Below are 25,134 nucleotides of genomic sequence, written 5' to 3'. Positions count from 1 at the left end.
TAATATCCCTATGCTTCTGAACGTAATGGTGGGATTCCCAGAAGCTGTGAGTGGTCAGGACTCCTGTGATATTTTCCATGGGGAAAAATAATCACTGCAGAGGGCTCTATAATGTCATCCCGACATACTAATTTTTACCTCTGACTGTAGCAGTGAAAAGTCAGTCAGAGATCTTCCCATATCACTGCAGGGTGTTTCATTTGTTTTCTTAACTTCATATGTAACCTTGCTTCAAATTGTTGTTATTTTCAGGCTGGTGTCTATGCTCTTCTGTTGGTTAAAGTGCTTCATGTATATTTAGAGACAGACAAGGAGGCTTTGCATCCAGATATTCTGAACACCTGAAATGTCCCATGTTCCTCTTCCCTTAGGAAAAATAGTGTAAAATGTATTCAGAGTCTTGCACTGTATTGTGTAGGAGGGCAGAAGAACGAAGACTAAGTGGTTCCAGACAAGCTATAGGTGAAACTGTGTGTTTACACTGGTCCCTCTGGCCTTACACACTTCTAGTACTTCTGGGGTATTGCTACCAATATAGCTACACCACTTCCATCAATGATACAAGCCAAGCCAAAATAAACCCCTTCTTAGCAGGGCTGCGTCCTTATTAGGGGTTTTGCTACCTACATGAGTTGGGGTTTGGGGGGCGGGGCAGGGGCATGCATTCAGCTCTAATATGAATCCAATGTGTGTAACAGCAGGGAGCAGTCTGCAGAGCTGTGCTGTTTGTAAATGTAGACTGCAACTGCTAGAAATCCCAGGAAGTGGGGAGGGAGTGGCAGGGGCAAGGGGAAAAGGAAGAGGAAGCTTGAGGCTGGAGTAAAGGGAAGAAGGAGCAATGTGTATGTGGCACCTGGTCGGCCCTACACAGAGGAGTGCTCAGTGGAGCTGGAGATCTCACAGGCTCGGCCAGCCAGGACTGGGGACTGAAGGAATTGGACTCAGACTTGGGGGAAGGGGCAGGTTGCTGTTTGAGCTCTCTGGGGACTAAAGGCTTGTTTGGGGACACCTCCAGAGGTGTGGGAAGGAAATTAAGGTACTAGGTGTATGTTACCATAGTGTTGATATGATTTACCTGTTCCCTCCCTTTGGCTCATTGTCTTGTGACCCTAACTCCTATGATTTTCTGTATAAAAGTGGGAACTCCCCCTTGCTTCTTGTGCCAGTTTCTGGGGCTGCAGAGTAGGCACACAGGTTTTTTGCACTCCTAGCTGACATGCCTGTCGCAGGCAGGTCATGTCTTACCAATCTTATCTCCTTCTACGGCCAGGTAACTCACCACCTGGATAAGAGAGAGGAGGTTAACACTGTGTACCTTGACTTCCAAAAGGCCTTTGGTCTGGTATCCCACAATGTTCTCATGAGAAAATTGGAGGATGGTGGGCTTAATTGCTTGACAGCTAGATGGGTAGGAAGCTGGCTGCGAGGTAGGACCCAGAGAGGTCTGATGAATGGATCTGTCTCGTCCTGGCCAGAAGTGGCCAGTGGTGTCCCCCAGGGGTCTGTGCTTCATCTAGTGCTTTTCAATACCTTTATCAAAGATTTGGATGTGGGGGTGAAGAGCTCACTGGCCAGATTCGCAGACAACACCAAGTTGTGAGGAAGCGTGTTCATGCAGACCTAGACAGGTACCAAATTGGGTCGATTGAAACTAGATGAAGTTCAACAACGAGAAATGTAGTGTTCCACCTGGGGATGAACAATCCTCAACACAGCTACTGGCTTGGCGGAGCCAAACTGACCAGCTCCACAAATGAAAGGGACCTAGAGGTAATAATAGACCACAGTATGAATATGAGCCATCAGTGCAATGCTGTAGCCAGTAGGACAAACAATACTCTGGCATGCATCAATCAATGCATCTCAAGCAAAACCAAGAAGGTGATTCTTTCACTTTACTCAGCATTGGTAAGACTGCAGCTGGAGTACTGCATCCCGTTCTGGGCATCACACTTCAACAAGGATGTGGTAAAGCTTGAGAGAGTCCAGAGAAGAGCATATGTGCAGTGCATGGCAAACTATAGGAGGAAAGGCTGAGACAATTGTCTTTCCTGCCTAGTGCAGGGGGTGGGATCTGATGATTTTCCAAGGTGCCTTCCAGCCTTACAATCAATCTATGAATCTATTGTACATACTGACAAAATTTGTAGTATAAACCTGACTTTGGTGACTGTTGAGAGGTACTACCTTTTGGATAGTTACAGACTAGTCCCATACACAAAGAAATTGATTACTGTTGAGTGACAATACCCTGATAATGTGGGGCATATGCTTATTTTGTTTTTTTAATTTTAAAACAAGCTTAAGTGAATCATGATCATGCAATATAATATCCAGATGCTAGATCAATAAACAATGAAAACATTATTTTATCGCTTGCTATATTTTGGTGGAAGGAGCATTTCAAAGAGTTGCCTAATGCTGAGCAGAAAATAACCTGACTCAGAACTTTGAGACTTGCACTTCACTTTTTTGCAAATCTGTTTTTTTTCTTCATTATTGATCTTGGAAACTGTTCACTCCTGGCAACGTGCTGCATCGCCAAGCATCAGTTTGAAAAAGAGGCCCTACCTTGTGAGGATAAAGTCCATGGAGACTAGGTTAGCACAGGGTTATCATGCTTAGGTAAACAGGCCACATGGCTAGCAGGCAGTTTCTTGCTGCAAAATTATTGGGGATGAGAAGAAGTACCTGTTCTAATTTTTTGGCTTAGCAATTTATTCTGAAATGTACAAAATCCTAATGCCCTAGTAGTTTTAAACTATAGTACAAGTATTTTGTTTCCATTCTACGTATAATTTGCTCTCCTTCACACTCCCATTGATTTTCATTGCTATCAACTGTATTCTTCTCTTTTGAAAACAACGTAGTCAAACTTTCAGATCTGGTGTTATTCCAAGGTTTTGTCTTAAGCTTATTTACTAATTTGTTCTTTTTTCTTGGCTTGCTTACATGAAAAAGTTCTCAAGTGATACCTATTTTCTAATGCTATGTGGAAACTGTGTATTGTATATTTAGGATTCTGTCTGCACCATAAAACTGCCATTTGGCTCAGCTGTACTATAACGAGCCTTTGAAGTAACCTCGTTGGAACAGAACATTTCTTGTAATGCATTTATATAGCTCCTGTCAGAGTGGGGCTATGGCTGTGATTCTTAGATGCTACTACAATAAAACTTACATGAATTGTTGCACTAATAGGGGTCGGGAACTTATAAGCAAATAGAGGGTCTCTTGGCTTCCTCCATATATATGCCAAAAGTTGGTAATGATTCTGGCAGGGTTACGGTTGCTACTGTTCATATTTGCCACCATATAGATACCTCCTTCTGTGCTGCTTCTACTCCCAGGTATATCATAGAAAATTAGGAAAATTAAGATTGGAAGGAACCTTGGGAGGTCATTGAGTCCAACCCCCTGCTTAAAGCAGGACCATCCCCAATTAGATCATCTGAGCCAAGGTTTTGTCTAGCTGAGTCTTAAAAACCTCCAAGGATGGAGATTCCACAACTTCTCTGGGTAACCTGTTCTGGTGTTTTACTCCTTTCCTGGCTCTCTTCTTAACATCTGACTTAAACTTCCCTTGCTTCAGCATGCATTGCTTCTTGTTATGCTGTCTGCTACCACTGAGAACAGTCCACCTTCATCATCTTTGGAACCACCCTTCAGACAGTTGAAGGCTGCTATTAAATCTCCCTTCAGTCTTCTCTTCTTGCGTGTGTCTAGATGAGCACATGTGCGTGGTTTGTACCACTGAAGACTCATCTGTGGCACCGCAAACTGCATGTGCCGCACATGCAGGTGCTTGCCATGTGGGTATTTTGCAGCGTGGCAGTTTTTTTGACACCAGAAGATTCCAGTGTCAAAAACACTTGCAGCAGAAAAAAGTGGGGTGGCATATGTGGCGGCAGCCTGTGCTGCCTGAAACCAGAGCCTGATTGGCTGGAATCACATTGCGGCTCCCAGGTGCTGGCCCCAGCCTCCCATACCCCATCAAGGGTAATATGATGTGCACCAGAGCATGTGGGTATAGACATTCCCCAGGGACAAGTAGCAGTGGTACAACTATGTGCCACTGATATTTGCCCCCAGGAAAATGCACACACATGGTCATCTGGATGCTCCTCTCTAGACTAAATAAGCCCAGTTTCCTCAGCCTCTCCTCATAAGTCATGTCCCCAACCCCCTCACCATTTTTGTTGCCTTCTGCTGGACTCTCTCCAATTTTTCCTCATCTTTTGTGTAGCGGGGGGCCCAAAACTGGACCCAGTGCTTAATAGAAGGGAATAATCACTTCCCTTGATCTGCTGGCACCGCTCCTACCGATGCAGCCCAGTATGTCATTAGCTTTCTTGGCAACAAGGGCACACTGCTGGCTCACGTTCAGCTTATTGTCCACTGTAGCCCCCAGGTCCTTTTCTGTAGAATTATGACTTCTATGAAGGTAATGAAGAGGGGAAGGAGCACTTTGGCATTGAGTGTCAAGAGAAGCGGATAGTCAGGTGGTAAGGTTCTGCTTATTCTTCCACAGCTTGACCCTTCTCCATAGGATGTCTTTCTTTAGGATACTGTGGAAGGTACCTAGGCCCAGCACAGACTGTTTTCCTACTGGAAGAAGAGGGAACCTTCACTGAGATGAAAAGGGAAGTAGGTCAGGTAAGGACTGTGATTCTGGTGCTTACCGTCTAGACTAAAGATTAGCTAGAGCTAAAGATTAGCTGAAGTCTACAGTGTACACAGCATGTGGGAGAATCCAGAATCACCTGAAGGAATGCTGTCCTACAGAGGTGTCTCGCTGTTTGTTTTGTGCCTTGCCTCAGGAAAATGGCTTTGCTTTTCTGACTGATCTTCCATATTTAAGGATGGATTTAAGGACCCCACAAGTGGGAAATTTAGTATAAATCTCTCACTTCAAAATTCAATTGTCTTTTTAGACATTGAGAATTTGGAAAGGAAAGGAGGGTACTATTTATATTATTAACAATATTAATACCAAGGATAGGAAACTGAAAATAGGCTTTGGAAAACATGCTGTCATCAAATAACAGTGAAAAGGTATTGGGGGAAGGTCCAATAGTTGAACACAGGATACATGGAATATAAACAGAATGGGTCTGAACGTGGCAAGGCAGTACTGATGAGACAGTACATTATGTCCAAAGAAATATTTGCTTTGGACCTGCAGCACACTAGAGATGGCACACAGGGGTCACAGGGGAAGGAGCACAGCATAACAGATTACTGCAGGGACACTGATAAAGCCACTTGTATATATTAGTGGGAGAGATTCAGACATTTTTCTTTCTTTCTTTATGAAGACAGATATGATTATGGAGAGTCAACATAGATAGGAATGAAATTGGGTTCCTAACAAATGTTACTCTGAGACACCTTAACCATTGACTTTGCTAGAAACAAAATATTGTTGAGAAATTCCCTATGATAAATTTTGTCTGGAAGAAGAAATTTTTTCCCTGTCAAGTTCTAGGAGCTTCATTTCCATACTTAAGAAATGATATGTGGGTTCCATCCTTAAGAAGCCCTTCAAAAATTGCTCTGTTATAAAATGTATTAGTATCTTTTTTGGCTACCTCCCATACAGAGCAGTATTAACTTCCTTCTTCTGCCACTTCATGAAGAGATGTGTAACTATGTGTCTGCCTTTGATGGATTAACTGACATTAAATAAGGAATAAAAATAAACTTATGCATTGCCGGTTTGGCAAAGAATGAATTCATCCTTTTGTTTGAGGCTGCTTCCATCTGAGAATATCTGAGAAATGAGGCATTTCCATGGAAAATATTAATGGAAATAACTAGCACTGTAGGGAGGTAACAACAACAAGAGATGAGGTCAGGCATGGACAGTGGTAGCCAAGAAAGTACCAGAGCTGTGAGGCAAGCACAGGAGCTGCTATGTGTATAGACATGACTGGGATAGGAGGACTATGCAGGAGGAGGTGATGCTCACTAGAGGATTGTATACAGGACAAGCAATGACAGCTGGATACGCCCAGCTGTGTTCCTCCCCAGGCTTGCATCCAGGCTTCCTTGTCAACACCACTGTCACTCAGGAAGCATCCTGAACAGACATTTTTAGGGCTGAAACATTTCCAGATGCACAGCCCTCTCCATGCCTCGTGAAATGGGCCAGTAGCAGCAGAGAGACTCTGTGAGCCTTTGTCCATGTGCATCATGCTCATGAGGCATGCACCCCACATGCAAAAGTTCTGAGGCTTCTTTCCAGCAGTTTCCATTTTGACCTGTGCCCTGCTTATTCTTGTGGCTCTCGTGCCCACAGCGGACCAGAAGTGCAGTAGGTGGGAGTGTGAGAGATGCACTAGTGGCAGCTGTGGCCCACACCAGATTTAAACAATAGGGACCATAGGAAGTCCCTGTGAAAGGCCATTCCAAAGACTCAGGCTTTTAGGCAGAAAAGTGCATTCTTCAGTATCATTCATGTAGACAACTGTCAGGCCTTGTTTACCAACATAATGTACAATAAAGTGTCTATTGTTAAGCTTCTAAGGAAAGTTAAGCCTAAGCTATAGTCTGTATTACCATGGGTAGTTGGCCAGAACCTCTCTTCAAGGGACACTGGATGACTTTGACACAGCAACCCTTTCCGTGGTCACTATTATACCATGAGGCCAGAACCTGACTCTCAACTTTTGATACTTAGTTTCATAGTTTCTAGGGTCGGAAGGGACCTGAGTAGATCATCTAGTCCGACCCCCCGCCATGGCAGGAAACAATACTGGGGTCAAACAACCCCAGCAAGATGTTCATCTAACCTCCTCTTAAAAACCCCCAGGATAGGAGCCATCACCACTTCTCTTGGAAGCCCTGACTGTGAAGTAGCGCCTCCTGATATCTAACCTAAACCTACCCTCTGCCAGCTTGTGACCATTATTCCTGGTCACTCCTGGCAGTGCTTGGGGGAACAGTGACTCCCCCAATGCCTGCTGATCCCCCCTGACTAGTTTGTAACAGGCCACTAGATCCCCCCTCAGCCTTCTCTTGTGGAGGCTGAACAGGTTCAGGTCCCATAGCCTCTTCTCATAGGGCCTGCCCTGCTGCCCCCTGATCATATGAGTGGCCCTCCTCTGGACCCTCTTGATGCTGACCATATCCCTCTTGAAGTGCAGTGCCCAGAACTGGATGCAGTACTCCAGCTGCGGCCTGACCAGTGCCGCCTAGAGAGGGAGGATCACTTCTTTGGACCTGCTCGAGATGCATCTGTGGATGCATGACAAGGTACGGTTGGCCTTCCTGACTACCTCCCCACACTGCCGGCCCATGGTCATCTTGGAGTCAATGATGACTCCAAGATCCTTTTCCGCCTCCGTGCTGACAAGAGGGGAGTTCCCCAACCTGTAGGTATGGTGCCGGTTGTTCCTCCCGAGGTGCATCACCTTGCACTTGTCTGTGTTGAATCCCATCCTATTCACATCCACCCACCCTTGTAGCCTGTCCTCAGGACCTATTACCAGGAGAATACAAAGTCAGTAGAAGGTCCACTTCAGACAAAATTATCTCCTGTTTGCAACAGAGGCCTGATGACTGGTGGATGTCGTTTTCCTGGATTTTAGCAAGGCCTTTGATATGGTATCTCATCCCATTCTCATAAATAAATTAAGAGGCTGTGACAGATGTTTACATGGTCCGGTGAGTGGCAAATTGGCTTAGTGGTAGCACCCAGAGAGTGGTAGTAGACAAGTTGGTATCGACATGGAAGGATGTGGGTAGTGGGGTCCCGCAGGGTTCGGTCCTTGGACTTGTACTCTTCAATATCTTCATCAGTGACTTGGATGTGGGTGTGAAGTGTACTCTGTCCAAGTTTGCGGATGCTACTAAATTGTGGGGTGAAGTGCAGACTCCAGAGGGTAGGGAACAATTGCAGGCAGACCTGGAAAGGTTAGAAAAGTGGGCAGTACATAACAGGATGCAGTACAACAAGGACAAGTGTAGAGTGCTGCACCTAGGGCACAAAAATATCCAGCACACCTACTGGCTGGGAAGTGACCCTCTCAGCAGCACAGAAGTGGAAAGGGACCTCCAAGATGAACATGAGTCGTCAGTGTGTCAACGTCATCAGCAAAGCTAACGGCACTTTATCATCACCAGCAGATGCATGACAAAGAGAACCAAGGAGGTGATACTTCCCCTCTATGCAGCATTGGTCAGACCGCAGTACTGCATCCAGTTTTGGGCACCACACTTCAAGAAGGATGTTGATAGACTCAAGAGGCTCCAGAGGAGGGCCACTTGTATGGTTAGGTGCTTACAGGACAAGCCCTATGAAGAGAGACTGAGGGACCTGGACTTCTTCAGCCTCTGCAAGAGAAGGTTGAGAGGTCATCTTGCGGCTGCCTACAAATTCATTAGGGGGATTGGAGATGCTCTGTTCACCAGAGCGCCTCTTGGGGTAACAAGGAGCAATGGTCACAAATTGACAGACAGCAGATTTAAGCTAGATATCAGGAAAAACTTCTTCACGGTAAGGGTGGCCAACATTAGGAATGGGCTTCCAAGGGAGGTGGTGCTCTCCCCTACCTTGGGGATCTTTAAGAGAAGGCTGGATAGACACCTGGTTGGGGTCATCTGAACTCAGCACTCTTTCCTGCCTAGGCAGGTGGTCGGACTCGATGATCTGTTGAGGTCCCTTCTAACCCTAGCATCTATGAATCTATGACTGTACTTCTAAAGAAGACTTCACTTCTCTCCAGGACATCCTCATTCCTTCCATCTGCCACTTACTCTGCATTATCTTCCAAACACCGGATTTAATGCTGAAGTCAAAAGCTGTTTTCCAGTCCTACCAGAGAAGCTTCTTTCAGCCCTGTCTTTGCTTGCCCCCTTCCATTATTCTTAACACCCCATACATCAAGCAGATGGTCTACAATCTACTGACACAGATCTCAAGCACCGGCAATCGGTGGGAAGGGAAAATCACTTTTTAATCAAGGCAGGTCTAGAGACTACAGTTTCATAGTATCATAGTACTTAGGGTCAGAAGGGACCTAAACAGATCATCAGGTCCAACCTCTGCCCCAGGCAGAAATGGCAGGATCATATGCCAGGATCATGTCGCCCCAGCCAAATATCTGTCCAGCCTCCTCTTGAAGATCCCCAAGGAAAGAGAGAGCACCACCTCACCCAGGAGCCCATTCCAGAGCCTGGCAGCCCTAACTGTAAAGGAAGGTCTCCTGATGTCCAGCCTGAACCTGCTCTCTAACAATTTGTGGCCGTTATTCCTAGTAACCCTGGGTGGTGCCCGGGAGAACAGAGCTTCCCCTAATTCCTGCTGGTCCCCCCCTAGTGAGTTTGTAAATGGCCACTAGATCCCCTCTCAGCCTTCTCTTGTGGAGGCTGAATAGTTTCAGGCCATATCGTTTGACTTGGGAAAGAGAGGCAATGGATCCCAGTGGCACTTTTGAACATGCTGCCCCAGAAGAAAAGCAAGAGACAAAAACTCTGGATGGAACAACACAAAGCAGCCCACCTGCCTAGGCATACAGGTTGGTGTGAGCATACTGGTGCAGGGTTCCTGTTGCTGCTTCCATGCATGTCATGGATTATTCATCAAATAGAGAGCTAAAGCTTCAGGGTTTGAAGATCCAGAGTCTTCAATGGGTTAAGCCTGGGCTACCTCAGAGACTGCAGTCAAGTTTTACAGTTTTGCCTCTTCCCCTCTGGGGCAATGGCACTATCTCAGAGTGACATTAGAGCTAACTAACTGAGATGGAATTTTCCAGCTTCTGTCCTGAGCACTGGGACCACAGACCTACTATCTCCAGGGGTGAATCAAGGGGGGGGTGTGAAGTGATGCAGTTGCACTCCTCTTTATTTCTGCTTCACCCCAAATTTAAAACCTGTAGCCTAGGTCGGGCAGTGGCATTTCTATTCAGGCAGTGGTGAGAGAGTTAATTGACTTCATGCCTCATAATCATCTCCCCAATTCCTGCTAATCCCCCTCCACACCACAGGTGTTAATGGCCCTCTATCTTTTTTAATAGTCTTGATGTTCCACTATTCAAACTGTCCCTTATTCTGCAATTGTGCTATCTGTTAGCCATTTCTGGTAGTCTCTCTTCTATCTCACAGTCCTGAAGACTGTTTCTAGCTGTAGCTAAAAACCTTAGCTCATGTTGTAGAAATGATTGACAGTGAGGTTGGAAGGAGTGTCAAAACACTCAAGAAGGCTAGATTTTTTTGTATTAATCTGAATAAGAGATGCACATTTAACTATAATAACTACAGGACTAATGAAACAATTAGTGAAACATAAAAACAAGCAGTGAAACATAAAAAAGTCCTTTGTGTGCTGGAGAGAGAAGTTATATATCCAGAATGAAACAAGTTAAAGAAACACTTCAACCTTCAAGGTGTCCTATGAGCTCATTATTCTCTCTTTTTATCCTTATTAATTGTATGAACAGTCCCATGCCTGAGAGACATTGGTTTTTCCAAAGCTAGTTGCTTATTCTGACAGCTCTTGCTGTCATTCTAATTAATTTTTCATCTGCATGTTCTTTCTCTTTCCCTTTATACCCTATCAAAGTCCTCTTTAAAATCTATTCTGCAGTTCAGCTCCTCAGTTTTACTCTACACACACTGTAGAGCTCACTTTCTTTTTCTTTTGTCTGAAAAAGCTCTATATACTGAAAAATCTTTTCCTTCTGTCATTAATACCTACAATGTATGTAAAACACAATTTTCATCCTGAATTCTGGACAATTTCTCCTCTTGCCCATCAGTTCACTTACCTTTTGACCTGACAGACAAATCATTGCCGTATTTGCTTGTGGGACTTTTGGCAGAACTCATTGTGTGCAATATATCTGGAAATGACATTGATTTTTCCCCAGAACTGTTCTGTGCCCCTCTGCACTAACAATGCAGTTAAGTTTTTCCTTTTCTGTTGCCCTTCTTCATTCTGCTTTTCTTTCACCTCAGTGTTCACACACAGGCCACCAGCTCCTCCATTCAAAAAGCATGTGCTGCAAAAAGGACACATTATCAAAATAGACAAGGGCCTCCATAGGCTTACTTTAGAGATAACTGGTAGTACTTATCTTCAAATGGCTGCACAATCAATGACTGCATTTTGCAAGAGTAGCACTACCCTTGCTCTACAGAGGGTGGAATCATGCACAGTGGACACCTGTATGCATGACAACATTACCATGCACACATGACAAAAACATCACTTTGGGTGGCTTAACGGCATCACACTGTACACGTGCAAGAGTTTTGGGGGTTTTAAATGAGTTTGCATTGTTGTAAACTAAACTACGCCTTGATGTAGTTTAGTTTGCAAAGATGCATTGCAGCTATTAGTCAGCTTGCCCCCAGGCCACAGAAGAAGTGGGCAGGCTCCACAGAGAAAAAGGAGCAGGACCCTTGCCACTTCTGCCTTCAGCAGGCACCTGCTGAAAGCAGAAGGGGTGAGGGACCCCATCCTTTTTTTTTTTTTTTGGCAAAGCCTGCCCATCTCACCTTTGGCTGAGGGTGGGGGGAGTTGCCAGCAGGCCGAGCAGCCCCTGAGCTGAAGGGGGCCCTGGTTCTTCCCTCTGCAGAAGCAGCACTCCCCAGGGCTGTCCTGATGGGCTGCTAGCGGGCTGGGTGCTGCCTCAGATCAGGGTTGGGAAGATCTAGATTGGACTGGGTGCTGCCTCCAAGCTTGGGCAGCACTTCGCCTACTAGCAGCCTGCTCGGGCAGCCCCAGGTAGCACCAATGCCATGGAGGCAAGGAGCGGGGCCTGCTGGCAGCTTGCCCTTTGGCCGTGGGCAGGCTCTGCCAACCCCCCCCTTCCCCCCCCCAAAATGGATTGGGTCCCTCACCATAACAGTGACAGAAAAATAAAATCCCACCCTTTCAATTAAAAAACCTACTATTTCAATTTAGAGGGCATAGAATACAATGCAAAGGACCAAACCTCCATCACATGTACAAGCGCCCAGTGAGGTTAGGTCCATGCCTAAGGGTGTACAGAAAGTGGGTGGCAAATTGGAAAAAGAGTCCAACTCTCCTGTTCCTACTCTGTCTCTAATACCATCCCATCTTCAGTCCTTTTCAGGGAAAATATGTGGCTTGATATTGTGCCAATACAAGAAAATCAAAAGTCTTGTGAGACCTGCCATGGTCCTGGCTAGGCTTTTAGCATATAGCCACCCTACTGCATTAACAGGACCCACCCTCTGGATCACATACATGCAAGCTAGCTGGCCTTGGGCAGAGTCCAGGCACTGTTTCTAGCTCTTGATCTTTAGGATAGATTCTCTTCCTTTGGAAAAGGAATACTGTGCCCCATCTGTCTCCCTTGATGAGCCCCCACCAATCCCAAGTCCTTGGGTTGATGCCATCCTTGGGAAATAGCACTCCCTGTTCCTTTAGCTGTGCCTTCTGTTTCACAGGAAGACCTGACTCCCTGGCTCAGACAGCATGCCACTCTTAAAAGAAGTCTTTTGCCCCTACCCCTTGCCCCCATTTCCCCACTATATTCCAAGTTCCCCTCCACCCCTGCTTGGTGATTGAGTCACAAGAAACTAGTGGTTCCACCAATAGCAACCCCATTGTCCCTCTCTTCCTGCTCCAAAACAGAGTTGTAAGCTATGCTGAAGGTTGAACTCTCAAACTGCCCACAGAGCAAAAAGAAGTCTATTGTGCAACCTGGACATGGTCCCTAACATGGCACAAGTAGAAGAAAATGCATTGTAAGCAAGCATTGTGACAGGGCTTGACATTTAAGTTGGGAGGACAGTGAAGCTTTGTTTTTTCAGAAAGCGACAGGGTGGCTTGATTAGACAAATGCCTTCTGCTCAGTATCTTTGTTATGCATTTTAAACCAGAACTACTTTTGTTCATGTAGTTTTTCCATTTCACAGTAATAAACAGTGTTTGGCACTATGAGCTTGCAACCCATTTCCAGACACTAGCAATGCACACAAAAAGCAATGCTGCTAAATAAGAACAGTGATTCAGCCACCAGTGAAATTTTTGGTTTTTTAACCCTCATTTAGAGAGAGATGGTGATTCACAGTTCTAGAAAACTCAGATACAGGATTCCTGGAGGCAATGCCTGAGTTCCAGCTGAGTTATTATTTAATTTTAAGCAATGCCAGTAATGGCTTTGGACTCAGCTAAAGTGTTAACACCCACACAAAACTGTGTGCATATAGTTATACCCATTTTATTAATAAAAGAATACTACATTTAAATGTGGAATGGTAAACAGCTTTTACATGAATATGGACCTGATCATAAACGTTGGCCTGATAGAATCCTGACTTTAATGGAAGGAGTTGGGCAAGCCAGCATTTATGGAAATCAGGCTAAAGAGTTCAGTTACTAAATACGGATCAAGGAGTCTAGTGTAGGTGCCTTGTTTTTAAAAAGCATGTCTGCAGGTTCATGTCTCTCTGTTCACCACTGCTGCTGCATTATTTTACAGACTTGTCAGACTGTAAACAGCAAAATCATGGTGAACTTGGTTCTGCCAAACAGTAGGCAAATAAGGAATGGATTCTGTCACTGATGCTCTAGTAAAAAGCATACATGATGGACAACTTCAACTTGGAGGAAATTGAAAAGACATCTCACAGCTCCTGTCATTCTGGCATCTTCCTCTTTTCACCTGCTGCTACCCTAAGTTTTTAATGGCCATACATGCCTTTATTCAAGCAGAGATGTGGCATCTGTGTGTCAGCTAGGGGAATGTCTTTATCTAAAGAAGTTTGAAAGAATGAAGCTTCTCTTCAGCAGGATGAGTAGACCAAAGAAGTCTGTCACATGTGGATAATTATGACTTGTCTTTTGTCCTCAACAGCTCCCTTTTCTCCTTAGAGGGTCTTGAGGGTTTCTTGCTATCTGGTCACAAGAGGACAAAGCCCCAACTAAATCATCCCAGTCAAGGCTTTGTCTAACTGGGTTTGTCCTCTTGTGGACAAGAGGATGAGGAGTACCCTGGTGGCCTGGGCACTCTCCAGGGAGGTGGGAAATGTCAGAATGAGGAGGGCCAAAAACTCAGGGTTCCCACACACCTTAGGTGAGTGCTATACCCACCGGGCTGTCATATTAAAGGTGGGCAGCAGCAGCTCTTACTTGGGTCAGGTTTTGAGAATACTGAGAGTGGAGCAAGCATTCAAAGATTTGCACTCATAGAATCATAGAAAATTAGAGTTGGAAGGGACCTCAGGAGGTCATTGCATCCAACCCCCTCCTCAAAGCAGGACATCCCCAACTAAATCATCCCAGTCAAGACTTTGTCTAACTGGGTTTTGAAAACCTCCAAGGATGGAGCTTCCATCACCTCTCTGGGTAACCTGTTCCAGTGCTTCACCACCCTCCCAGTGAGAAAATTCTTCCTAATATCTAACCTATACTTCCCTTGCTGCAACTTGAGACCTTTGTTCCTTGTTCTGTCATCTGCCACCACTGAGAACAGTCTAGCTCCATCCTCTTTCAAACCCTGTTTCAGGTAGTTGAAGGCTGCTATTAAATCCCTTCTCAGTCTCTTCTCTAGACTAAATAAGCCCAGTTCCCTCAGCCTGTGCTCATAAGTCATGCCCCCAGCCCTCCACTGGACTCTCTCCATTTTGTATACATCCTTTCTGTAGTGTGGGTGCCAAAACTGAACACAGTACTCCAGAAGTGGCCTCACCAATGCTGAATAGAGGGGAATAACAACTTCCCTTGACCTGCTGGCAATGCAGCCCAGTATGCTATTAGCTTTCTTGGCAACAAGGGCACACTGTTGGCTCACAGTCAGCTTATTGTCAACTGTAACCCCCAGGTCCTTTTCTGCAGAGCTGCAGCACAGCCAGTCAGCCCTGGGCCTGTACTGGTGCATGGGATTTTTCTGTCCTAAGTGCAGGAATTTGCACTTGTCCTTGTTGAACCTCATGAGATCTCTTTTGGCCCAATCCTCCAATTTGTCTAGGTCATTCTGAATCCTAGCCCTGCCCTCCAGTGTATCTACTACTCCCCGCAGCTTGGTGTCATTTGCAGACTTGCTGAGGGTGCACTCCATGCCATCTTCCAGTCTTTGATGAAGACATTGAACAAAACTGGCCCTAGGACTGACCCCATGGGGCACGCCACTTGATACCAGCTGTCAGCTGTCCTGGACTCCTCTCCCCTTCCATCTGGTTTCCCAGGGGATGCTACCCATGAGTTCCCTGAGTGAGTAGAAGCATGCTTTTCTGAAGTCCAGGGTCCTTACTCTGCTGCTCTCCATCCTTTCTTTCCTCAGGATCATGACCTCAATCATCTCGTGGTCACTGCTGCTTAAGTTGCCATCCACTACTACATTCCTCACCAATTCTTCCGTTTGTGAGCAGCAGGTCGAGAAGAGCAGGGCTACTAGTTGGACGCTCCAACACTGGCACCTGGAAATTGTACCCAATACTCTCCAAAAACTTCCTGGATTGCCTGTGCACTGCTGTATTATCCTCCCAGCAGACGTCAAACAGCATTCCCTCTCAGCTGTGTGGTGTGCGCAGCCATGCAGGTGCACTCATGCTCTGCTGCCAGGCGCGGCTGTGGGCCATGCACTCCACACAGCTTAGAGGGAACACTGATGTTAGGGTCATTGAAGTCCCCCATGAGAACCAGGGCCTGTGATCAGGAAAGGTCCACTAGCTGTTTGAAGAAAGCCTCACCCACAACTTCCTCTGGTCTGGTGGTCTATAGCAGACACCCACCATGACATCACCCTTGTTGCTCTCCCCCTGACCCTAACCCAGGCCTATCTCCAGCTTCATACTGGAGCTCTGAGCAATCATACAGCTCTTTTACATAAAGTGCAACTCCTCCATCTCTTCTCCCCTCCCCATCCTTCCTGAACAGTTTGTACCCATCCATGACAGTGCTTCAGTCATGCGAGCTCCCACCAAGTCTGTTATTCCAATTGTGTCATAGGTCCGTGACTGTGCAAGGACTTCCAGTTCTCTCTGCTTCTTTCCCAGGCACTGTGCATTTGTGTACAGACACCTGAGGTAACTAGTGATTGTCCTGATTTCTCAGGAAGTATGAGAGCACCTCCTTTGTTGCTCCCTCCTGGTCATTCTTCCTCCAGGTCTCCTGTTTCCCCACTTACCTCAGGGCTTTGGTCTCCATCCCCTTGTGAATCTAGTCAAAGCCATCTTCATTAGGTTAGCAAGCCTATCTGCAAAAATGCTCTTTCCTTTCTTCATCAGGTGGATCCCATCTCTTCCTAGCAATCCTTTTTCTTGGAAAACATCCCATGGTTGAAGAAGCTACTCTTGTGGACTAATCACAGCATCTGACAAAGCAGGCTATTGCCTAGAAAATCTTATGCCTTTCTGAACAAATTAGTCTCTGGATGCCTGTACATGAGCACAGAGTTTGCTCCAACGTGCTGTAATTACAGCACGTCAGAGCAGACTTGATTAATCGAGTCTGCTGGAGCATAGCAACTAGCACGCTCCAGCAGCCTCCTGTATTTCTTATATCAGCATCCCCATGCTTAAAAATGGAAGTGGGAGTGCTTGAACGAAAGCTCATCAAATGAACTTTCGTTCAAGCATTCCTAAAGCCATTTTTAAGTGCGAGGACGCTGATACACAAGACACTGAGACACTTTAATTGAAGTGGCTCTTGGATTCGTTCTAATGAAAATGCTGATCCCCTACCCCCAGAGCACATGTAAAGGTGTCCTAAGGGCCTGCCTTGCCCTGCCTTCTGCCTCAATTATATAGATGGCAAAAATTAGCCAAAGGATTCATTCTCCATGAGCAAGTAGGCATGGCTTGGTGGTTCATGGTCTGCCATGTTCTATGTGTGCCTTGAGCCGATGATGATGATAATTTGTTATTGACAACAAATAATGGCTGCTACTAACGGCTGTCTCATTTACATATTTTTAACTCTGTGAGCTCTACCATGTGTTGCCCAGGCTCCGGGAGTCTCCCTTTGAGGTTCCTGTGAAGAAGCAGATTAGCCACTCCATCAAGCAGACTGCTAAGGTAAATTTGTACACAGTGGGTGAGTCTACACGAGACATTTACTATGCAGTTGCCTAATTAACTGCACAGTAAACCCCTCGGTGTTTACACACGAGGTCCTATTAAGCCCCAGTAAACTAATAAACACTGCCGTAGATTAACGCAAGTACTATCCCGTGGCGGCATTATTTAGTCCACTGCAGTGCACATGTAGACGCTGATGGGGCTGGCTGGAGAATGAGGGTGCTTCAGTATGGGGGCTGCCTGCTGGCTAGTTCCACGCTGCAGCCCCCTCATGCTCCAGCCAGCCCCTTTGCAGCACATTGAGCCAGGTCAGAGCAGCCCTGGGCTGCTGTGACCCAGCTCAATATGCTGCACTGTGGGTACACCTCTAAAACACGTGCCCGGGAGCTTCCAGGGAACAATAAACTTGGGAGCAATAAGCTCCCTAGTTTATTGCTGCCTGCTAATGGCACATGTAGACATGCCCAGTAGCAGGGAGGTACTGTTGAAAATGTGTTTTCCTTATAACATGCTTGTAAACAGGCTACAGATCCTGGAGAAGGAGCAGTGGTCACTTTTCTCATTTAATATTGTGAGCCTGGCTCTGTTTGTAAGCTCACAATATTTATGCTTCTCTCCAGAGTAGGTGCAGAAAAGCCAGACCAGAATCTGACTAAACTTCTGGCTGCTGGGTTTCAGTCTCATAAATGCAGCACAAAAGCACTTACTTGGCAACATATACATATATACAGTCCTCAAAATGCTCAGGTCTCAGAGTTTAGACCAGTTCATTGTATTTCTAATTAATGATTCTGGGGGTTGAATAATTAAAATGCGTTTCTTTCCTTTGAAATGTTGACAAACCTTGTGTGGGAAGCCAAAATCTTTGAACAGCAAAGTCTGTACTTTTTGCAGCTGTTTGTAGCTCTCCAGAGACTGCAAAGATACTGCGTTCAGTCTTTTTTTATGAGTCTCCATGCCTTTAGTATTTTAGTGTACATAAATGGAGGCAACAAATCTTTCTTGGAATGTTTTGGGTAGCAACTGTTCCTAAGACTGTTGTTGTGGCAGACAAACTATTTGGAAACTGGCTATTTTTAAACATAATTTTAAAAAAAGAAATAGCACCAGCCTGATACCCATTTATTAAGTATAATATAGGATTGTGTCTATAGCTTGGATTTATTGCATGCTTTGGTGGGGGGTGGGAGGATGCTGATGCTGGAAGTCCCTTCAACCATGTGGAAATCTGGTTATTGCAGGCAAAAATTTCCACTGTGGTCCCAAAAGACAGTGTATAGCTTGGGCAATATCCTCTTTCGCCAACAGCAACTGCTGTCACATCCTGTGATACCAGCACTTGCCCTTGTAATAACCACCAACTTCCCTGCTTATGCTTCTCTCTGTTCAAGAGAACCCCTGAGACAGCTCCTCTTGCTTTGTGCTTGGAAATGGATACTCCTGTCCTACCAGACCACTACCTGTGGAAGTCGCCTGTGCAGATGACAGTCCAATGACTATTCAGTTCTTATTTTGGTCCCTTTATCACCTTCCATCTGGTGACATCTTGAACCCCTGACCGGCCATAAGTTCTTCCTTTGCAGTGTGCTCTAACCTCCCTCTGGCTGTTCAAAAGAGCACCTCCATTCTCTTCTCTCTCTCTTTGAATTCATTTTCTTGTTGTTTCGGTCAGTAGTGATCTTGGGTGCTTGATTTGAGGCCAAACCCTTGGCTCCTTCCATGTCTCCTAGTTTTTGTTTCATCACCTTGACCATTTCTTGTGTAGGATGTTGCTTGATGAGGACTCCTCCACAAAACTGCTTCTGCAGTTATCTCCTTCTGTACTGAATACCAGGCCTCACTAGTAGCTGATCTAGGTGACATTCAGTCTGCAAGGAAGCCATGTCTCTTTGAATATGATGTTATCCTTGAATACAATAAGTGCTAAAATCCTCATTGCTTCATATATCCCCCCAATTTACTCTATCCAAATGTAGTAACTCCCTCCCTCATTTCCCCTCTATCAAGAACCAAGAACACTTTTTCAATAACCACAGGGCCTTTGGCTTCCTCCCATGTCACAATTCCATTTTAAATCTCCTTCCTCATTTTCACGGACTTTCTTCCTAGACCCCACAGTTTATCAGCTGATGCACCTTGAGACACTAGATGTTTTGCTGCTTCTCTGACTTTCCTCACTGTGGGCAATAAAGCCTCCCTCTATGTCTGTGCATATATGACATATGCACTCCCTTCTCCTTGGCTTTGACCCTTCTCTTTGGCAATAAGAGCATTTTCCGTCAAGCTCCCTCGGCATTTATTTCAAGTAGGCATGAACCTGAATCACGCAGCCTGGCACCTGAACTGGACAAGAGCCCAGAGGGCTGCGGATTTCAGAAGTGTTTGGGCAACATGTCTTTATCAAGGCTGTGAGAGAGAGAGGTTTGGGTCCCAATCAGACATAAGCTGTTTCTGAGATCAGATGAACCAAACTTTTTTTCCCAAAGTGGAGTTGAACTCAGTCACAATGGGAAGGTTGGAAAAAGATAAGCACTTTTTAAAAAGCAATTGCCTCTATTGTGCTTTTAAAATATTTTGGCCATCTCCATAAATGTGGGCTTCAGCCAAGACCACATAGGGAAATGGTCAGTGTAATGAGGCCAGGCCAGAATCCTGGAGCCAGCTGGAGATCAGAGCAAGTCATCCCCAGAACAAGCATCACCAACAGCAAGCCCAGAGCAGCACCCAGTCCCAGCTAGGCTGAGGCAGGCAATCAGGGCAGCCAGTCCCCTGAAGCCACAGGTAGCAGGACCTACCCTCTCCAGCCCTTAAACACCAGGCCCAGGCCACAGTCTCTTTGTCTAGGCAAAGGTGCAAGTTCTTCTTTCTGACTATCTGTGTGCTTTTGTTTCTGTGCTTCTGGTTTCTCCTCAGATCACATACATCTTTTGCCTTTTACTAAAGATTTCTGTGTGCTTCCGACTGATCTGATTTTGGTTCCTGGCTTCCGAGTCCATAGCCAGAATGACAAGATAAGACCTGTGGCATTTTCTGATTCCTGTTCCCCACTCACGATGCCATTTTGACATTGGCTCTGGTTTTGGCTTCTGATCCTGTTTAACCCTTGGCTTATCTTGTATCTGGCTTTGGCTTCTGACCTGTGCTTGTCCTGACCTTGGCTACAGCTCCTGAACCCAGTTCTGATTCCAGATCCCTCTGGTCTCTCTCCTGCTCCCTGGGGAAACTAACCTGGACTGCACTTGTGCCTCAGGTGTCTTATTACTCGGCAATGCCACCCGCATCCTGGTTTCCTACAGGAAGCTGTTCTCATGGAGTCTGACTGTGGAACCCCCACATTCATATGCTCATCCTGGTGAACACTTGCTGTGCGTGTACACCTCCTCTGGACCTCATGGTGCTATACGTGAGAGTAAAGGCTCTTCTTTGAGCAGTCTCTGTATCCTCCCCAATAGGCCATACTGCAGAACTCATTTAAAAAACTCCTGGATATGGAGGCATAACCTTCTTTTCCCATCTGAGTTCACTGAAATTCTGTTTGCAGGACATTTTCAGTCTCCCAACCTTGAATAAATATCCCAAGATACTGATGTTTATCTAAACAGCATAAGTGCTTGTGAAGCTCACTCATCATTAATTGTATCTTGTGATTAATTTACATTCTTTTTCTGTTCTGGCCCCTTTCAGCCTCACTGCTCTTGCATGCAAATGTAGTGTCTCAGAGCTCTTGGATTATATGTTAACTTAGTACCTCTCTTGACTTACATTTACTATCAGTCTGAAGGTTTATTGTCTCTAGAGCTCTAACACTGATCACTACCTCACCCACTTGGATTTGTCCCTGGTTTGGACATTCAGCGATTCTATCAATGTTATTTCCTGCAGTGCAAAGCAATGGCTTTACCACCTTTAATAGCATCATTATTCTGTCATTGCTAAAGGGAGGAAAAAACAGTGTCCACAGCACTTGTGTGTCTGCAGCTTATCCATTCTAAACAAGTTCTCTTTTGTTTGTGACGTGCTCAGGCCACTCTAGTTTATGGGGTTATCAGGATCTGTTTTTATCAAAATCTGCATGAATGGTATCATTGCCTGAAGAAGGAAGTAGCTCCTCCCTGTGGGCAAGAGTATTCCCCATAATTGCCAAGGTCTGCATTCCAGGCTTGCCTCTCAGGAAGAATGGATGCCTGGGTGTTTCAGTTCTCGTTGTTTTAAAAGTCAGTAAAGAAAACTGGAGAACAGATACTGCAATCTAGAAAAAAAATGGAAATTACTTCTCCAGCCAGAAGAAAAGATCGATGATCAATTCTTTAGCGTGGCTCTAGATAAGAGATGAGAGGATGCTGAGTCCATTCCTTAAAACTTTTCTGATGCTGTGGGTCCAAATCCTTCCATTTTCCAGACCGTTTGAAGGAAGTCAGGAGAGGGTAGGAGAAGTTAATCTTTTGTGGAAAGAATAATTTATTTTTCCCTCTTTAAAAACCATTGTATATTTAAAACATAAACTTGATTTGAAAACATTTCTCTACCTCTGTGGGCTGCTTGTACGTTTTTGAGGTTGTATGCAATTGAATCAACATTTACCCCTTAAATTGTTTCTTTTATGAGTCTGTCAAAAAAATTCCAACCCTGGCCTGTACCAATTTGAGACTCACGTGTTATGTCCTTCTCTTAAAAAGAAACTGCCAGCAGGCCAAATCCTGTGGCAGGCAAGTTGGATGCTGTTAAAGGTTACTTCTAAAGCATTGTAAAACAGTGGCCTGTTAGGCAAAGTTAAAGCTAGAGAAGTTTCAGAGCAGTCATAATTTAAGGCTTCATGCTGTCTCTGACCTGCACAACTGTGATTTGCCACTAGATGGTCTGGCAAGCTGTGGTGTGGCCAGGAGCCAGGACTCCATCCCTCGTCTAGGACTAGAGCCCCAGAGGTTAAGCACAGCCAGAATGTGGAGCCCAGGAAAGTATGTCTCCCTCGGCTACATCCAGTGGCTTTGCTCCCAGTGCAGAGCTGCCAGGAGTTAACTGTAGCAACAGCATAGACCCAGGCAAACACGTCTCCCCAGGCTCCATGTCCTCGCCACACTCAGCGCTAGGTAGCTCTTTCCCCCCTACTTCCCCAGGAACATAAGAGGCTGGAGAAGGAAGCCACAGCCCCTACTCCAAATTCTCTTGTGATGTGGGGCAAAGGCTTAGCTCTCTGAAGGGAGGGTCGTGTGCCTGACCACTAGTCAGAGGACCCAGATTGGGCCTCCTGGGATCCTTGGAACTGACAGTGTGGTACCAGGCGGGCTGGGGTCATACCCACTGGGGACAGGTCGGGGTGTTGTCTTGGGGCCAGTATCACCCCCTGGGCAGTAGAGCTTTGGAGGGTGGAAAGTTTGTTGGGGTAGAGAGGCAAGGAGCCCTGCAGCAGACTAACAATATGGTAGCTCAAGCTAGGTAGAATGGCTCAGAGATAACCCTTATCTGAAATGGTGTAAATTTAAGATGCTTAGAAGGTTCGTAGCACAGTTTAATATCTGTTAATGTATGAATGCTCCTGTTTAACTGCCTTTAGAATGGCTTAAAGATAACCGGTGACACTACCCAAGGAGTCAAAGGATGAGGTCATCACTGGTGACCTCAGTGATGGTTGAAAACAGGGGCTGCCTCTGTGTGTGGCATGCAGCAGATTGGGGAGGGGGCAGACAGCACAGCAGCAGATAGGGCAGGGACTAAAGAGAAGAGTGGCAGATAGGGCAAGAGAAAGGGATCAGAATGCCACTTGCGGGGTGCAGGGCTAATGTGTGGCACATTGCCCCCACTGGTACAGAAAGTTTAGTATGTGAATCTACTGCATTATGTAACAACCTTGGCTCAGATTCTTGTCTGACACCAAACGTTTATAAACATAATTGCAATAAAAATGGCATTGCTCCAGCTTGCCTGCTTATGGCTATACATTGGCAGGCTTCCTGTGGTGAACCTAAGTCCATTTTGATGAAGACTTCATGGGATTTCATGAGATTTTCCCATGGGTTATATGGCTACAGTTATACATGTTAGCCTAAGAATAACAGGAACTGACTGTGCCGGTTCCTTGGGAAAATTTTTTACAGGTTTGCAAAGACTAATCTGAACTGTAGATAGGTTCTTGTCTGCGTGCAGCACATACTACACCCTTTGTCCTAGTTGCTTTTGCCAGAGGAACGTCTGTTGGCCAACAGCAGAATACATGATTCACAGATGGCTAGAAATGACAGTTTGTGAACATATCACAGGCTGGATTACTTCTGCCTTGTCTTCTATTCTGGTCACACTGCTTGCCATGAGAATGGGAAAATGCTAGGCCATTTCCAGTATCCCCAAGTTGCCTCCTGAATAGTTTTTATCTTGTGTCATTTTCCTTTCCCATTAGAGCCTGTGTCAGAGGAATGAGTTATCATCGGATACAAGGCCTGATGGGCACTTATTCTCAAGATACAGTCACAGTCTCATTCTCAGACCAAGGACTTAAAACAGAGCAAATAAAAAATATGGGCTAAAATTGAATATAGCTATTCTCCTTCTCTTGCATGTTGTCAGACTGACCCACCCATTAATTTGCCTGTGTTGGGAGGGCGCTCTCCCTAGTGGAGAACTTACCATGTATCTGGGGCTAGCAAGGCTGGTGGCTCAGTGTAATGGCATCCAGCTGTATCCAGTGTCCACAGCCTGCAGTGTGCTGCTGGCTAGTGTCCAGCCAGGGCCCCTCCTGGGGATGGCCGGTGGTGTCATAGCCAGCAATTCTTCATGGTGGGGTTGGGGTTGTGAAACTGGTGAGGCAGCTGCTAGTGGGTGCAGCAGCTGGGCAGGTGGGTGGGGTGAGATGCTGAGTGCCTGAGGGCCCCTCCTCTGGTGACATGTCACTGGTGGGATCAGAACAGGATAGGGCCTTGGGCAGGCCAGCCTTGCTGGTGACCAGTGCAGCATTACAGCCTGGGTCCTGGGGCACCAAAATGCTGGTTAGCTGCTGCTTAAAGCGTATGGTCTTACAGGCATGACTGGACCAACAATTCTTGTCAGTCATGGCCAGCCATTGTGCCCACAAGGCCTTGACATTTATGTGGCACTGCAGTTCCAAGCGAGAGTGCCCTTGCTCCTGCATGCTTCATAAATATGGGCATTTGAGTCCCCACCCCACTTGAACTGCCTCATCACCTCTGCACTGACCCAGAGCACCACGAAGTCGCCAATCTCCTCCTGGGTCCAGTTGGGGCCCCAGGTGGATGGCATGGGTGTATGCACATGGGCAGGGCCAGGCCTCAGTGGGGAGGAGGAGGAGGAGGAGGAGGATGACATACTCATCCTGTGTTGGCTTTATGGGCCCCCTCATGGCTGTCCCTGTGTTGCCAGCCCTGGACAGCTGCCATCAGCACCCAGGGCAGGGGAACAGCACAGGACTGGGAGCTGTGTGGCAGTGGCAATGCACCACATCTGGGGGTGGGCAGCAGTCAGGAGCAGGTGCTGGCCCTGCTACCGGAGACAGCCAGCCAGCAGCCCTGGAGAGATGTCAGGGCTGGACAAGGGGTGCAGCACACTGCAGCCCTTTGCAATGCTCACTTGTGGCCAAACAGCAGTTCTGGATAGGTGACAGGACAATCAGAGGCAGCCTGTATCCTGTCTAGGAGGACACACAGGGCCTGCAGTGCTCCTGGGGAGTGAACAGGCTCCTCCAGGCTCCTGTGCAGTGTGCCCCAAGGTACAAAATGGCTGCAGGCTTTTATACCCTGCAGCTAGGGGCTGCCACAGAGACAGCCCAGCCTTGGAGCAGAAGCTGTCAGCCAGGAGCCCTGGGGCTAACCTCAGGCTGGGCCCCTAGTGGCAAGGCAGACCTGGCACTAAACTTATCATCAGGATGTGTCTACATGTGCATTACTGTGCTTTAACTAATCACAACTGAATTTAATACCTGCATTTGCAGACATCAATTTTAGTTGTGTTTAGCCATGTTTATTGTGTAGTAAGGGTGCACACGTGTAGATGCGCACCCATGTTGCACAGTAAACTAGGTTAAGGCACAGTAACGTATCTTGCGTAGATGTGCCCACAGTGAGGTTTGAAGCAAACAAACAGGGAGAGGGGAGAATGGGGGCTAAAGGGCAATCTAGCTATGGAAACTGGGGA

The sequence above is a fragment of the Crocodylus siamensis genome, chromosome 2 (genome assembly GCF_052110815.1).
Source record: "Crocodylus siamensis isolate JL-2025a chromosome 2, ASM5211081v1, whole genome shotgun sequence".
NCBI classification, from domain to species: Eukaryota; Metazoa; Chordata; order Crocodylia; family Crocodylidae; genus Crocodylus; species Crocodylus siamensis.
This window is presented reverse-complemented; position numbering follows the sequence as displayed.